The sequence below is a fragment of the Chiroxiphia lanceolata genome, chromosome 1 (assembly GCF_009829145.1).
Source record: "Chiroxiphia lanceolata isolate bChiLan1 chromosome 1, bChiLan1.pri, whole genome shotgun sequence".
Taxonomy (NCBI): domain Eukaryota; kingdom Metazoa; phylum Chordata; class Aves; order Passeriformes; family Pipridae; genus Chiroxiphia; species Chiroxiphia lanceolata.
Genome location: NC_045637.1, coordinates 58,760,552 through 58,777,504, shown reverse-complemented (window position 1 = coordinate 58,777,504; position 16,953 = coordinate 58,760,552).

Here is a 16,953-nt window from a genome sequence, read left to right as displayed (position 1 = left end):
TTACCCCTGTGATATTTTTGCTAGATTTTTAAATTGAATTACATTGGAAGAGGTCCCTTTTGTTATTATTTATATTTTATTTTTCCAACCATATCAATAGCATCATCCAGCCTTGCTAAGGATTCCCTTGAATACTTTTCTTATTTCTTTTGAATTTCAGAAAAACTTCCTAATTTTTTATCACAGACGTGGTTATCCACCTGAAATAGCAAAACAGATATTTCAGTCATGGATCAGAAAGCTCCTAAAATTTTACCTTTTTTAATCCTGTGTATTCAACAAACCTCAGAGGCTTTAAAATTCACAAAAAGCACAGACAGCATCAATATTTAATATACATTTTCTTAACCAGGCTTCTTAATTCCAAAAATTTTAAGCATCATGGCAGACCCAAGGCATTTGAAAGCAATACCTTCTGTGTTATGAGTCAGTATTAACCCTTCCTTAATAACCAAGGAACTTGCTGCTGCTGTGGAACCTTTGCAATGTTCAGTCACACTCATTTTATAACACCTGACAAGACAACTGTAGTGTTAAAATGATTTCATAAATCAAAGGTTTTTTTCAAGGTCTAGAAACTGGGTGAGAAAGAGGACCAAGCTCAAAATCAAATTGAGGAGGATAATAAGATTCAATCTTCATAGTTTTCAAACTCCCCACTGCTTGTCATCAAGAATCCCCCTAACATATTCCTCACATTTTAGTCATGTGTTATCATCCTTTTCTTCGTTGTTTTGGTTTATTTCTTATTCTTCTGATTTTTCTTTTAACAACTTATGTAGCTGCCTGTTGCAGGAAATCTGCAGTATATGAGAAAACTGTGGTTTAAACATGTTTCAAAATGGCTTTTTGTAGTCTCTTTGCTAACTCATGCTTTCTTCTTCCCGACACCCCCTGTGAAGGACTATTGTCTCCCATACAGGAATGTCCTGGGAAGATGTCCTAAGGTGTTCTCATTGGACCTTGCTAACCCCTTCCTGTGATTGGGTGTTCCTGTAAGCCCTTGAGACTTCTAATTGGTTACTCTGTGAGTCCTTCTAACCCTATAAACGTAAACCCCCAACAATAAACTCTCTCTTGCCTCCTCTCCATGCCAGTGTGCTGTCTCTGTGCCTGCCATGGAGCCACGTGGGTGGGAGGAGGGGAGAGCACCTCTCCCCTCCAGGCTCAGGGCCTGAAGAAACCCCTGGCGCTGGAGTCCCCCCCCATCCACTTAAGCCGTCGGAAATGGTTCCTCAGATGGAAATGGAACTAGAACTGGGCCGCCCCACACCATGGGGGGAAAGAGATCCAGAGCTGCCTCTGTCTTTCGACACATCTCCTCTTTCTGGTTTCAACCAATACACTTGCTGTCACAGTGAAGTAAAGGGCAACCTCTATGAACACAAAAGACTCAACTAGCAAACTTTGCTTTTCTTGACTTGCTTTTCTCCTCTGTGATCTAATCTTTAACTCCCTTTTCCAACTGCTTAAGGAAATGAATGTTCTTTAACTATACAAGAAAATGGCCACACTAAAGCCAGTTCCTATTAACTACCAAATAAAGTTTGTTTATGATTAAGATGGGAAATTCTCAATGGAATGCTAGTATGCCCTGGAAAAAAACATGATCTTAAATAATAACCTCATGTGTAAAACAATAGTAATCTGTAAGGAAAGAAAGAAGATATGCTTATTTCCTGCTTGCTGTCTGGAGATAAGATGACTCGAATTGTTTTCCTTTGTTTTTAAATAGCATTACAACTTCAAAAAAAGTTTTGTAAGACAGACATGATAATACATAGAGAACAGGGATCTCTGTAGGAAATTAAGAGAAAAAATAAAAAAATTATCTATACTCAGAATGAAAGAGATTAAACAGCAGATAACATTGTGTAAGCCTGTGAAATTTTGTTTCCCTCTTCTTCAGTTCATTAGCTCAGTTCAATTAGATGTCACTAGATGTGACTTTTTTTTTTAAATCTCTCAGGCTACTATTTCCATCAACATAAGACAGCTACAAACTGCCATTTTAAAACAATTTATACACTATTCAGCCACTTTTAAAATAAATTTTCTGATGTACTGCAGTGGGAATTTGTGAATTTGCCTTGTTAAACCTCATATAGTGGCTATTAAGGGCACATTAGAGAGCTATATCATACAGTCTGCAAAACATCCTAAATGCTGTATCCTGTCACTGAAAGAAGGCAGAGGCCAGATTTTTAATAGCCCAGTGGTGACAGTACATATGCATCTAAGGACAATGCACATGCAGAAGAAGCTAATTAACATCAAATACTAATTAGTCCCTCAGTATTTAGCAATGAAGTATCAGCAGCTGTCTTAGATGCTATATGCTAATTAGCATTAATAAACCTCAGAAATAATTGTCTCCATTGTTCTGTGTCATAATACTTCCTCTAATGATACTTTGGAGAGCATTGCCTATAAATGGTAGCAAGCATTGCATTGCAATGCTTGAAGTTTAATGAGCAATTTAAGGTAACTTGTGGCAAGGAAAAAAAGAATTTATATATTTGAAAAAAAAAAAGATTAATACCAACTTTATAAGTCTATAATTAATGTGTTGGTTTGTACCTGAGTTCAGAAATTTTGTGAAATGGGAGTGAGATAATTTTTTTTGTTCTGCATGTCATAATGTATACAGCAAAAGAACAGAATTGTGATGTTTTAGTGTAATAGAATTGACTCACTCTCTCTGCATGCAAATTCCCCAAAACAAGAGTTTTATATCTCACACAAAATGGTGTGAGAGTGATTATGGTCAGCTTTTGGTCTTTATGGTTGTTCAGTATTCCATTTGTCTAATATTGAGGAAAAAAGAGAAGTATTATTTTTGGTTTACTCTGATCAATATGCATTATCCACTATGAAAGTTCTTCCACAGATTTATATTTTCTTTTCATTGAAAAGCTGCATGATTGTTGGTTTTCTTTGTTGTGTGGTAGGGGGTTTTGTTTTGTTGGTTTGGTTGGTTTGGGTATTTTATTTGGTTGGTTTAATCAGAACTCCAGCAAAATCCATAGGAAACAGAATTTTAATACTGGGTCTGTGACATAAAACCTCATCCAACCTGAAATCCATTTAAAATTGCCTGAATACTTGTGATAACAATTGTTAAAGACATGCAGTACTGCATTATAGGAAGTGCAATCTTCCATAAAATGATCTGTCTACATACACCAGTACTCAGTGTCTTTATCTTCTGGCTTAAAGTGTGTCAGTAAAGCTAAGCTATTCAAATACAGCAAGCATATTTAATATTTGAGCACACATCCCACCAGGAATTCCCAACAGGTGGACAACAGAAGAGTAGGAAAGGGCATATAACCAACTAGCGAAGACAAGGCAGAACCAAACTGAACAACTGATGCAAAAACAATGAAGCCTACATCTTATAGAAAAACACTGGACAAACTCCATCCTAGAACACCCAATTCCCAAGATGGGTCAAGAGTCAGCACAGGGTAGCTAAGATAAATGTTCTGACTGTATTTTACTAGCAGCATTAACAAGTGTTTCAGGGGTTGTGCTTAAGTTTCAGCTACTCGTGGTCATGTAACAGAAACAAGAAAAGACCTTAACATGAGTATTCCTTGGATATTTGTTTTCTTTTTCTCTTCTTTTTCTTTCTGTATTTAAAAATCTTCCACAAATAAAACTATAAGAATGGAAACTATTTATATAAATCAATAAACAGACAATATTGTACACGTAGAAAGGGAGAAAAAAGTTTCTGAGGAATCCCTGTAAACTCAATAGTAGTGTTGGTACCAGATTTACAGCATTAAGTAAGTGAGCAGTGGAGTGACATGGGGCTATCTTAAATTTCATGGATTTTAACTCATGGTAAGTATAATCACCCCAGAAGAATCTAAATTTTGAGTGTTTAAAATCTGATCCTTAACACAAACAATGATTGTTAGTTTCCCCTTCTAGAAAGTCTTTACAAAATTCAGAAGGCAAAAATAAAATAAAACAAAAAGGACGCAAGCCAACACCCCACTGCCAGAGGGACTGAACACTGTTCCGTTATTCCATAACTAAACACTAGTTTAATTGGGGTGGAGACAGAAGCATCCTGAAGGGCTATTTTGCAAACAGAAAATGTTGCTGTTCTACTATTTACTGATATGTTTTAAAAATCACATACCTTCCTCCAACAACTTGTTTGTAACATTCAGGATTATTCAGGGTATTCCTAACAGAAATCCCAGGAGTTATAGAAGCAATTAAAAAATAAAAGTTAGCATAGCAATCGGTAAATCCATGAGTGTTTAACAGCCTAATCTGACATCACAATTGTTCAAGACCATGACAGAACTTGTAAAAGATGATTTCCTCCAAGGAAAGGGACCATTACCTCATAGAAATGACTAATGCTAAGAGGGGTTATTAGTCTATTATTTCTGTCAGTGCAGAACCTGGTGTGAAGATTTTGTCCATTGCATTAATGCCTATAAAACAAATGAATTGCAGATGAAAGAATGTGTATGCTTAGGATAAATACATATTCGTATGAAACCATACAATTTAACTTTTGGAGTTGACATGGGTTTGAGGTACAAAATTTGATTACAGATTGTGTTTGGACATGAAATTCATGATTAAGGGCATCTACAAACTCCATAAACAAACAAAAATACCCTCCTCACAGCAATAATAGTAAAGTTGTTAATAATGCAGGAGGAGGGCCAGGCTCTGGAACTTGAGATTTGACCCTGTTAAACTAGCTTCTCAGCCAGAATTTGAAGAATTTTTTTTCCAATTTACAGTGATACTTGATTTCATATTTTCTACCATTTCAAAACCATTTGTTTGTTTCATATATAACAGTGAGACAAAAAGAAAGGAAATCTATCCATTTCAAAGAAAGTTAAGACCATAACATAAGCATACTTTGTTACAATGTTAACAGTATGTCTATAAAATTAAGTAGATTGTGTATGTCTATTCATGTTCACCTGCAGGAACATAAAACTGAAAAGATATCTTGATAAACATTTCTGTGCATCTAATCATATCTTAAGAGATTTTCTTTAGAAATAACTGTTCTACTGTGGCTTTGAAATGTCAAAAATAAAAACTGTCTTTCAGCAAATGTCTCATTTATTCAGACCTGAAGGGTTTTCTTCCAGTAGTTTAAACTTCAGTTTGGGCTAACAAGGTGATTTATGCATTTGTACTCTATTTTATTCTTTATCAAAAGTTTAATGCAATCAGTTTGGGGTTTTATTTCCACAATAAGCCCCAGGGCTTTTGATAAAGCTTTTAACTGAAAACATTTCTACCTTTACTGTTTATCAAGGTTTTATGGCAGAACTTAATATATTATGTAGGTAGTTGATTTAGATATAGCATAATTTTTTCTCATTTTTTATTAACAAAATTTTCTTCTGACAGGTCAGTGTTTCCTTTTGCAGTATAATGTATCAAAATGCAACATTTGTCTTGATTGTAAACATATTAAAAATGTAAAAGCATAATTCATTTATTCAATTCTGCCATCAAAAATATATACAAAATCTTGATAATACCAGATTTCTACATGTTAGCACATGGACTTCGAAGTTGCATATTTCTCCTAGTTATCAGAAACCTAGACCATGTCATACACTGTGGACAAAGTGGTGGCATGTAACTCCCAACAGAAGGATGGTGTAGGACCTCACTGCCTTCTGGGAAAGGGTCAGAAGATACTCTAAGTTCTCTAGATGTTTGGTGAGGCAGAAGTAAGAAAAAAAAATGTACTTTAGAAAAATCATTACACATTTTGTAGGCCTCAGTTCAGTGATATATTTAATGAGCAACTTGCTTAAAAGTATATGAAATACCCCTGTTAGGACTTTTTATGAGTTCTTCTTCTTAGGACTGCTTATGTACCTGGCTGCGTGGTAGTTTAACCTCACGCGCATTCCAGCTGCCTGAACATCTAAACAGTAGTGCCACCATCCTATTCAATGGTTAACAGCTTATATCTTATACACCTGGGGGTCCCAGTCAACGGCAAGTCAAATATGAGTCAGCAGTGCCCTGGCAGCCAGGAGGACCAACCGTGTTGTGGGGAGCATCAGGCAGAGCATCACCAGACGGTCAAGGGAGGGGATTGTCCTGCTCTGCTCTGCACTGGTGTGGTCTCACCTTGAATATTGAGTGCACTTTTGGGCACCACAATATAAGAAAGACATTAAACTATTAGAGGGTGTCCAAAGGAGGGCAGGGGAGATGGTGAAGGGTCTTGAAAGGGGTATGAGGGGTGGCTGAGGTCACCTGGTCTGTTCAGCCTGGAGAAGAGGAGACTGAGGAGAGACCTCATTGCAGACTAGAACCTCCTCGTAAGGGGAAGAGAAGGGGCAGGCACTGATCTCTTCTCTGTGTGACCAGTGACAGGACCCAAGGGAATGGCCTGAAGTTGTGTCAGTGGGGTTTAGGTTAGATCTTAGAAAAAGATTCTTCACCCAGAAGGTGTTTGGGCACTAGAACAGGCTTCCCAGGGGAGTGTTCATAGCACCAAGCCTGTCAGAGTTCAAGAAGCATTTGGATGGTACTCTCAGGCATGTGGTGTGACTCTTGGGGATGGTCCTGTACAGGGCTAAGGGTTGGACTCGATGATCCTTGTGGGCCCCTTCCAGCTCAGCAGATTCTGTGATTCTGTGATTCTGTGATTCCGTGATTCCGTGATTCTGTGATTCTGATATCTTCTACCAGGCACTGTATAAATGTAAGAGGCTTGAACTAATAGGGATTTAATCATGCATATTCAGGAAAATTGTTGCTTTATTTGCATTGAATCAGAGTCATTGACCTGAAGTACAGAGAAATTTTATTGCAGTGCCAAGCCTCAACACCTATTTCCCCTACTGTTCAACTACCTACCTCCAAATTCATATTCATATTCAGAAAGCACTCCTTTTGGAATTTCATTAAATTTATCTTGAATGGGTTTTATCATCAGCCTCCTAAACTGAGATAAAATTCACTGACAATTTCTTGCTCATGTCATACTCAGCCTAGCATCAGTTCAAGCCACCATCTCACCTTTGCACCAATTCTGTTGGGATTCCCATTCAGAAGAGTTCAATTAATGAAATATCTTACCATCTAGATTTACACAAGTTATCTGTCTTACAGTTTCAGTCTTTCTTCTTAAACCCTGCTTTCTCCGATTCCAAAAGTCTTCACATTTCTTCACCTCCAGTAGTCTCAGGGTCTCATCTTCACGTTTTTCTTTTTCCTTATGCTTTTAGGTGTCGCTGTATCATTCGGATAGACCTGATTCTTCATAAGGTTCAGAATTAATTTCTTTTATAAAATGCCCATATTCAGAACAGTGAAGGAAAGCTGTGTTAGTTGTCTACCATTTCCTAGCCTTATGTATCTGTTTTTCATGGATGAACCAGATTATAAAAGACTGCTTATGACCTACAATCCACAGCTTTTCCTCTTGCTACCTGGTTTGACAGTTCAGTATAGATACTCTTCCTAATTATACCAATCTATGCTCCATATGTGTAACAGAATTTATAATTTGTTCCTGTTTTGAGAGGAGCTGCTATTATTCCCACACGCTGATACTTTGCAACTTTTCTTTTTTCCCTCTACCTAAGGAGGATGTTCCAGCTTCTTTAAAGATGAGGTTCTCCTCAATTCAGGAAAACTGCCTGGAGAATGAAAAAAAGTCTTACTTTAAAGAGAAAATCATCATAGAATGATGACAGATATTGTACTGCATATCTTCAATAAAGAATATTATTAGGAAACAAATCATGTTTTTTTAAAGATTCTTTAGTCTCTTCCTGTTCACAGACTATAAGAAAGAAACTGTCACATTCCCTTTTTTTCATAAAGGGTCAGGAATACACTAATTGCCTGAAGAAATTCTCAGAGTAACTTAGATAGATAGCTAACTATTTATTAGCTGAAAAGTGCCACTGATTTGAAACAGATATTCTTAAAAATTCTCAGCAAGTACCATCTCCTGAAGATTTAGTGAACACTTCTGTAGAAACATGTACTTGTAAGGGGAAAATAGGGAAAAGCCCTATTGTTATTTTACTAGATAAGAAGGAGCCTAGAGTAAGAAAATGTTTTTTATTTATGTGATTTTTTTCCTAGGACAAATTTTCTTTCACATTTCATCATATTTACTAAGCCAATACTGGACCAGGAGTGATGTCACCCCAAAAATATGTTGATTGCTATAACTAGTTCTGCAGTGTGCGTGGTAGTGTAAAGTAAAGAAGCAGTAAGTTTTGGAAGAAGTATAAATAACTGCATGTTTCTCATGCTAAGTGAGCAAAGCAGTGGTAAATAGATACTCTGTGTAATGGATATACTAATAGGATCTATAAAGTAAGAATAGGGGTAATAATCCATTACTCCTATAGGTTATTCATTAAATAACTGAATCTGCAACGAATCTCCAAACTTTCTGGCAGGGTGTCATTACAGCAAGACATTATCTGTGCTGACATGACACTGTTTCATGTCCTCCTAACTTGACTGTCAATGTAACAGCCACCAGAAGCAGAAACACCTGCACTTTGTGCATTCCTTGTAAACCATCACCAATTTATTTTTTTTTTAATATATAAAAGAAAGATTTTTGCCTTATTACTTAGGACATGATGACACGGCATATATCAAAGCCTACCTGCCATAACAGATGTTCTTTTCATCCTACAAAACTAGGATAAAGCAATTCTCACAGGCAACAAGCACTTTGACCCTTAATAAATGTTTTGAGAGATGATACTTTTGCAGAAGAGCAAAAAAACACCAAAGGGCTGACTGATTTACAGATTTTTTACATTACTTTGCTTTTACAACTCAAACAGTTTTTGAGGTGTAGCTGACAAACACATCTGTGATCTAACAATTTAAAAGAAAAAATAAGTTTAAAATTAATACTAGATGAAGACAATTTAACCCCTTGTAAGACTTCTGAGTTTATCAGAAACAATGAAAGAAATTACAAAATTACCTTCTCTATTTAGACTTCACAGAGTGTGAACATCAGTGCAGTAAGCCAAAATAATGTGAAGGGAAATAAAAGACCACTTTGGGCTAAAATACAAAAACCATGATATTTCTTTAGATGTAGATATGTAAGTCATCTGGCTGATTTTCTGGGATGCCCTGTAAGATATGTAAATTGAAAACAATGTGAAATGTAAAAAGAACATCAAAGTAGCTGTTCTACACTTGAAGACAGATGGAAACACAACATCTCCAACTTAATACTAATAAATTCTGAACTGCTTGTGTCTGAAAATAATGATTAGATTGTTCAGCTGGTATTAATTATTGATGAAACATAACTTTTCATCTATCCATACTTGAAAGTATTGACTTTGAAGTCAATACTTCAAAGCACTCAGTTTTTCAAGACAAAGTGCTTAAAGACAGGCAAAATGAAACTGATAATAAATTGTGTAAACATTAAATCCAAAAGGTTACAAAAGTCTGCTTACTTTAGTCATTTTCAGCTTTCATTTTACTTTCCAAGTTGTTGCACTTACTTATTTTAGTGGTTTTCCCTTGATAAAGAACTATTTTACTTCAACAAGGGGGTAAAAATCTGATGTAAGAGAAATCAGAAAGTGTATTTTTTCAGCCTAAGTTCATCCAAAGACTCTAAGAAATACAATCAAGAAACACAAAACATAGATATATTAATTGGAACAAAAGAATATATCCTTAGTGAAAATGCACCAGGGAAAGGAAAGACGATGCAGATGGTAACTCCTTGAATGAGCAAGATTGTTGTGGGGTATATTTGCCTTTATTTACAATAGCTTCCATGAATTAATAACAATTGCTTATCTTTGAAGTCATAGCAAGGTGTCAGTTAAAATGTTTACTCATGTCATGATACGCCTTGTGTTTCATATAATGGTGTATTTTACTGAAGTATATTCTCTGTCAAACAAGTCAAATGAATCAGTTTATACAATTCTGAAATTTTTAAAAACCTTCTTCTAGCCTGGTGCCTCTCATTTTTATATCACATAAGGTCATTTATTTACTCTGTTCTCTTAAAAATCCTGAAAAAAAACATTTTCCAGGGAGAAATTGAAATATATACATAATCCAAGTTAGGACTGGCACACAATGAGTCTAACTAATTGGTGACTTTTTCTTCTGGGTAATCAGTTAAACTTCAGTTTCACCTTAAATGGAAAAAAAAAATGTTATCACCAAAATCCATTGTACATATTTTTACACATTTAATTTTGGGAGGGAAAGAGCAACAAACATTATTTATTCATATATAAGAATGATATGTGCTAAGAATGATTAATTGCTAAGTTGAATAAATGCTACTGACAATTTTGAAAATACTTTGTTACTGAATTTATTTTTGTATCTGTGGGATTTAGAAGGTTAGCTGTATCTTAGACTTCCAAATACCTTGCAAATCTGACTTCTTTATTATGTCTTCCTTAAAAGAAGGTTCTGTTTATGAAAATAAGAGGACTACTCTGATGTTAAGACTGTCACAACAGTTTCCTGTGCAATTTATAGCTGAAATCTGCCTACATTACCTGCAACAAAAGACCTCTAAGAAAAGATTTTAGTGATTCTCAAGTAATATCTTGTAAGCAGTAGATTACTCTGAAAAGATGGCTGAAGTATCAAGAAACTTGAGTGAGAGACAAGTTACTTGAAATGACAGTTAAAAAGCCATTAAACTAACTGGAATGATATCACGTTCTCATTGTTAGCTGTGTTAAGTAATGCGTGTTTGGAAACACATTGATGAGATATATTGAAATGCTATTGCTTTAGTTACCCCTAAAACTTCTGATGACAATATTCTTCTACCAATGAAGAATGCATCTCATTTTGCCTGCATAATTACTGATCAGATCAGTTACAACTGACTATTTAGTATTTCCTTAATGCCTGCTGATGTCATGGTCACCTGGAAACCCTGATTTCTGCGACTATGGTGAAGAAGTAGAAGCTTGCAGAGCTGCAATGAGACAGCTCTTTGCTAAGGGATGCTTACCAGAGATGAATAAACTTTTGACCTTTGATGAATTTTCACAGGAACAGATATGCCTGAAGCTTATGCTGGAGTTTGTGAAAGACCAACACGAACAAAAGGCTTCTGTGGTGGTTTTGACACTTCTGTTTGAGCTTGAAGAGATTAATGAAGAGATGGGCCACCTTCATCTTGGGGATCAGAATATCTATGGACCTGTCTGAGTAGCTTGGGCAGTTCACAGTATACCAGTGAAATACAAAACAAATTTTTCATCTATTTCATTAATAGTGTACGAGTAAGTGTTGGGGGGAAAAAGAAAAAGAAAAGGAAAGTTTCTATGCTATTTGGACATATACACTGGGGCAAAAATGCAATTTTTACAGCAGGAGTAAAAAAGATTGGTAATGTGAGACAGTTTCAAACTTGGAAAGAGTAGATGTAGGAAAGAGAAGTTAGCTGACTGTTGTAGAGAGCTGTATAAAGTTCCTCAGATTCTTATGCCCTAAGGCAGCCAGCTTAACTCAGTATGGGCTGCTCCAGACAGGAGGGTCCATGGGACTGTCTGAGAGAAACTGTAGTAGGATTCAGTTTAGCTACTTAGCACAAATTTCTGAAATTACCTTTTCACACTTTGCCTATGAACTTCAAAACTGATGACTTAGAATTTTTATTCCCTGTGTCTGTATTTAATATTTAGAAAAAATAAACAACAATCCCGTCGCAAGTGATACTTTTATTATGGATATGCATTATAAATGGGGACCAGGAAGATAAGCCTAAAAAGGGATTTGCAACTGCATTGGTATAACATACAGTGGATTGAAGCTTTAAAATTACAGTTTACTATAACTAAAAACATTAATGAGATATAACTGCATTACCAAAACCTATCCAATATTGGAGGTACTGTTTTAGTCAAGTTTTGTATTGCTTAGAACACAAGGATGGATATTAATTTAAATGGATATTATCTCATTTTCAACAATCCAGAACAGAATACTGATATTGCTGTCAGTGGAAGGTATGTCCAATTCTCTTTTTGAATATCATTTGCCTTCCTGAATTTGTTTTGATTCTTGCAACACAACTTTAGTCATTGCACTATAATTGACACATAAATTTGTCTTGGGGGGGGGTGTTACCTAAGAAGTCATAAATCTTTCCAATTGTATTAACTGACTTTTCAGAATATAAGGGATTTCAATGTAGAAAGTAAAATTTAGTACCTGAGTTTCCCTTATATAATTCTTTCTAGTATAGTTATTTTTTCAGAATTATTTTGAAGTATTATACCTTAGGAATCAGTGTACCTTGTGATTTGATATTGAAATGAAACATTTGTCTAAAGGAAACTTTAAGGAGTAAAAATAACGAGCATATTACTTCTTTCAATTTTTGAAATATTGGTATCATCAAATTTGACTACAGTGCTGCATTGCATTAAAATATTTACCTAATATGCCTTATTTTCATAACTGCAAAGGTTTATTTTGTTTTATTTTCCTCATGTATTAAGAATAAATTCTAATTTGCTTTCTGAGAATTACCGCAGTAAGTCAGACTCAATTTACAAAATGAAACCCTGGGGCCTGGTGGACACTGACAGTGATGCGATAAACAGTTCTGCTCTGTTACAGAGTTTTGCTTGAAGCAAGAAAATAGTTTTAAGTTTAGAAATTTCAGACTAAAAACTAACAAGTAAAAACAGAATGTTAAAGTGTTTAATAATGATTTATTTTTATTTTTCTTAGGAGCCACTGCAACTAAAGGGAACTAAACCAAAAAAGGTACTACCTATAAAACAACAGATATATTATGAATAAAAGCATAAATACTTTATAAAAAATGTCTGAAAGCTTTTTCTGGAGGTTTTTTTACTTTGTTTCTTTCACACTCTGACATAGCAGATTGCATTAATTTTTACTATGTGCTCCACAGCCCATTTCGTGGCACAGATTTCTCAGCTAAACTTCATACATGAACTGTGTTAAACTTGTTTATCTACCTGACTACAGAGGGATACTATACTACAGTTCATTTTTGCACTAGTATTACAGCTATTCAAGCTAATAGGTAGGGCAAACTCTTAAACGAAGTTTTGACCTCTGTATTCACTTGGAGCAAAGGTAGATCAGACATTTTCTCAGTGTTTCATTCCTTTTTAGGTACTCTGTCAGGACATGTTTATTTGGGTGAGCAAAGATGACCTGGCATCAAAACTGAAGCTGTCTCTATATGTTTTGCAATATATAGTCTCATTATAATTCAGGTCATGAAGAAATTAAAACTCTTTGAAAGGGGTTTGTTTCTTCCCCAGACACAAGAAACACACAAGGACGTCTTTTGAAGGGCTAGGAGGAAAGTTTTTAGAGAAATTAGATTGGTTCTGAATGAATGGCAAAGAAAGAGGATATCTCCAAGAATGATTATGTTTTTCATTCTTCTCTCTTTCTACTTTTTTTCGTTCTCTGATTCCACCAATTCCTTGAAAATGAGTGACATCTTCCCATAGTTCTACATGGGTTAGAAATACTAAATTTGTTGACAACCATAGTGAATATATATATATATATATATATATATATATATATATACACTGCAACAGTAAATACAACAAAGAAAGTTTAAACAGAAGTTCCCCAGAGGTGATTTAAAAGAAGTATAAAGGGAGGGTCCAAAATAAATACTAATGCTACAGTTCTGACAGTTGTTACATTGTCATTATCTTTCTCTTTGCCATTTAAAAATTACAGATTGTAGGAAGATGATTTCTTTTACATAAAAAATCTTTACGAAATTTCTCTATGGAGTGATATTACTCTGCTGATCTTCATACCCTTCTGGCAGATGTGTCTGTCTTTTCTGTTCAAACTAAAGTTTCTAAAGTTTTCCACTTTTCATTTTTGAAATAATAAACTGTTGTTGAAACACAGCATCAGCTACCTTGGTAATGGGACTTGCTGATAAGTCATTTGTTAATGACAAATCTCCTCTGCTAGATCTTCTCAGAGAAGGAAGAAGTTCCTGCTGTGGAAGCAAATCTATCCTACATAAACTGACAGGCCTTAAGTATCATTTATTTGTAATTATTGTGTGTATGTGTTTATGTGTGTGTGTGTCCACTACATCTTGTGTCAGTCCTGATGCCTTGAATTGAGGAGGCAGCAGCATGGTAGGGTAGTATGGTTTGAAATACTTTTATTCATATTCATTATTCATAGTCGTTGACTCTGGCAACTACCTGCCAATCAGCCTCCCCTCTCTGTCCAGTAAAACCTTGGAACAGATCCTCCCGGAAGATATGTTAGAACATATGGAAAACACATAGGGAATTAGAGACAGCCAACATGACTTTACCAAGGACAAATCATGCCTGTCTAATCCAGTGACCTGATGGAGTGACTGCAGCAGTGGACAAGGGAAGAGCTACAAACCTTGTCTATTTGGGCTTCTGTAAGGCCCTTTATATAGTCCTCCACAACATTCTTGCCACTAAATTGGAAAGAGATAGGTGTGATGGACGGTCTTTTAGTCGGATAAGAAATCGGCTGATGGTCATATCAGAAAACTTACAGTTACTGGCTAAATGTCTAAGTGCAAAAATGTAATGAGTGCTGTTCCTCAGGGGTCTATACTGTGACCATTCTTATTTCATATCTTGACCAGTGACATAGATAGTGAGATTGAAGAAATCTGCAGGTGACACCAAACTGAGTGGTGCAGTTCATAGTACTGGAGGAAAAGGTTGCCATCCAGAAGAGCCTAAACAGCCTTGAGGATTAGGTCCATGTGAAAGTTCAGTGAAGTTCAACAAGGCCAGGTACAAGGAACTGAACCTGGGGCAGGGAAATCTCCAGAATCAACACTAATTGGGGGAATGAATGGGTTGAAAGCAGCACTGAGGAGAAGGACTTGGACATCCTGGTGGATGAAAAACCAGACATGAGCTGGCAATGTGTGCTAGCAGCCCAGAAAGACAGTCATATCTTGGGATGCATAAAAAGAAATGAGGCTAGCAAGTTAAGGGAGTTGACTGTCTTCCCCTGCTCTTATGAGATGCCCCCTGGAGTCACTGAACCTGACAAATACTGGTTAAGATGTGTTTCTTTTTACATGCATGAATTGGAACTCAGAAACAAACAACCAAATATAATGCATGCTCTTAGTAAGTATAGTTATGCTTATATCTTTAAATTGTAGCTATTTTTGTCTCTATACTGGAAAGGGAGACTGCAGAGGTCATTACTGTCTCCAGAAAGAAGGTCAGTAAAGTTTAGTTTTGACTTATCTTGGTCATTCTGAGGAAGGACTAATATGGTATTTACACAAACCTCAGTTCTTCACCTTTCCTTCCTTATATCCTAGGTACAAATTCAATCACTTTCTCGATAAACTGATTCCTATTTTTCTCTAAAACTCACCTAAGACACACTTTCTCAGTATGTACTTCCAGCACTTTGCAATTTTTAATTTCAAAGAAATCTGTTCAAGTGGCTGTTCACTAAAGGCATAGATGAGTGAAGTATATATATATAAAAAGGCTTCATATGTTCTTTTAGAAGGAAATTTAGAGGGTAGAACCTGTAGTGTTTAAAAAAGGTAATCACATATAACAAAACTATATTGTATCTAAGAGCATAAAAACTCAGGTCTTTCCATCCCTCGTTTTCGTTACCAGCATAGCATGTGCACTACAATCTCAGGTTTGTCTGCATCTGCCAATATATGCATGTCATTCGATTGTAGTAGGAGCAAATCATTGTATATGTGTTTTAATAACTACGAAAAAAAAAACACAGCAAGAAAATCAGCAGGTAAGTGACTTCTATGTTACTTTATCAGCTGAGCAGCAGGAAGTACCCATACCTTCGTCGGCTGTCATTTCCCCAGTCCCTCTACTTATATCCCTTATCACGCAGAGGAGCCAAGGTCAGGCCACAGAACTGTATCACAATATCAGCAGGGCTGAGTTTTCCCAGCCAAGTGAATGGGTGAGAGAAAGATAGATGAGCTTGCTTTCAAACCAGCCTTCCTGTTTCACAATGCTCTGAACAGCTGCTAAGCCACCTGGCCTGCCACAGGATTATTTCTTATTTAATTCTGATCCACTAGAACTCAAATATTGTACAGTACAGTACATTTCTTCCTGAAGAAATATTTTTTTCCACGTCATTACAGTTTGAATAAAACCTGTTTTCAGTAAACAGCTCAGCTAAAGCAAGTTACAAGAGATGAACGAACCCCATTAACTAACTTGCTTGTTGTTACTAGGAAAAGCATTAAATGTACAAGAACATGGTAAAGTTTGGACAGAAGTTGGAGGCCAAGAGAATTCATTTGTGATGCCTTCAGAACACAGAGCCCTGGGTACAGAAATCATCTGTGCTCTGATTATATAGTCATTTGTCAGAGGGACAGGGTACTGTGTTTACCTGGCAAGGCTTTGGCAGCATGGCAGCTACAAGGGTAGCTTCTGTGAGAAACTGCCAGAAGCTTCCTCAATGTCCAACAGAGCCAATACTGGCTCCAAGATGGACCTCCCACTTGGCCAAGGCCAAGATATTAGTGATGGTGGTGCACTTCTGGGATAAAATATTTAGGAAAAGTGAAAAAATGCTCCACAATGGCAAATGTAGTCAAAGAGGAGAGGAAAAAATGAGAACCCCCATTCTCCATGCCCCTGCACCACTGCAGAGCAAGAGGTAAAGAAAATCAGGAGTGAAGCTGGGCCCAGGAAGAAGGGAGGCATGGGAGGAAAGTGGTTTTAAGATTTAGGAGTTCTTTTCTCATCATCATACTCTGCGTTGATTAATAATAAACTAAACTAACTTCTCCTAGTAAAGTTTGTTTTGATCGTGACAGTAATTCATGAGTGATCATTCACTCTCTTTTCTTATATCAAGCCATTAGTTATACTTTCTTTACACTGCCCAACAGAGAAGGGAAGTGATAGAGCC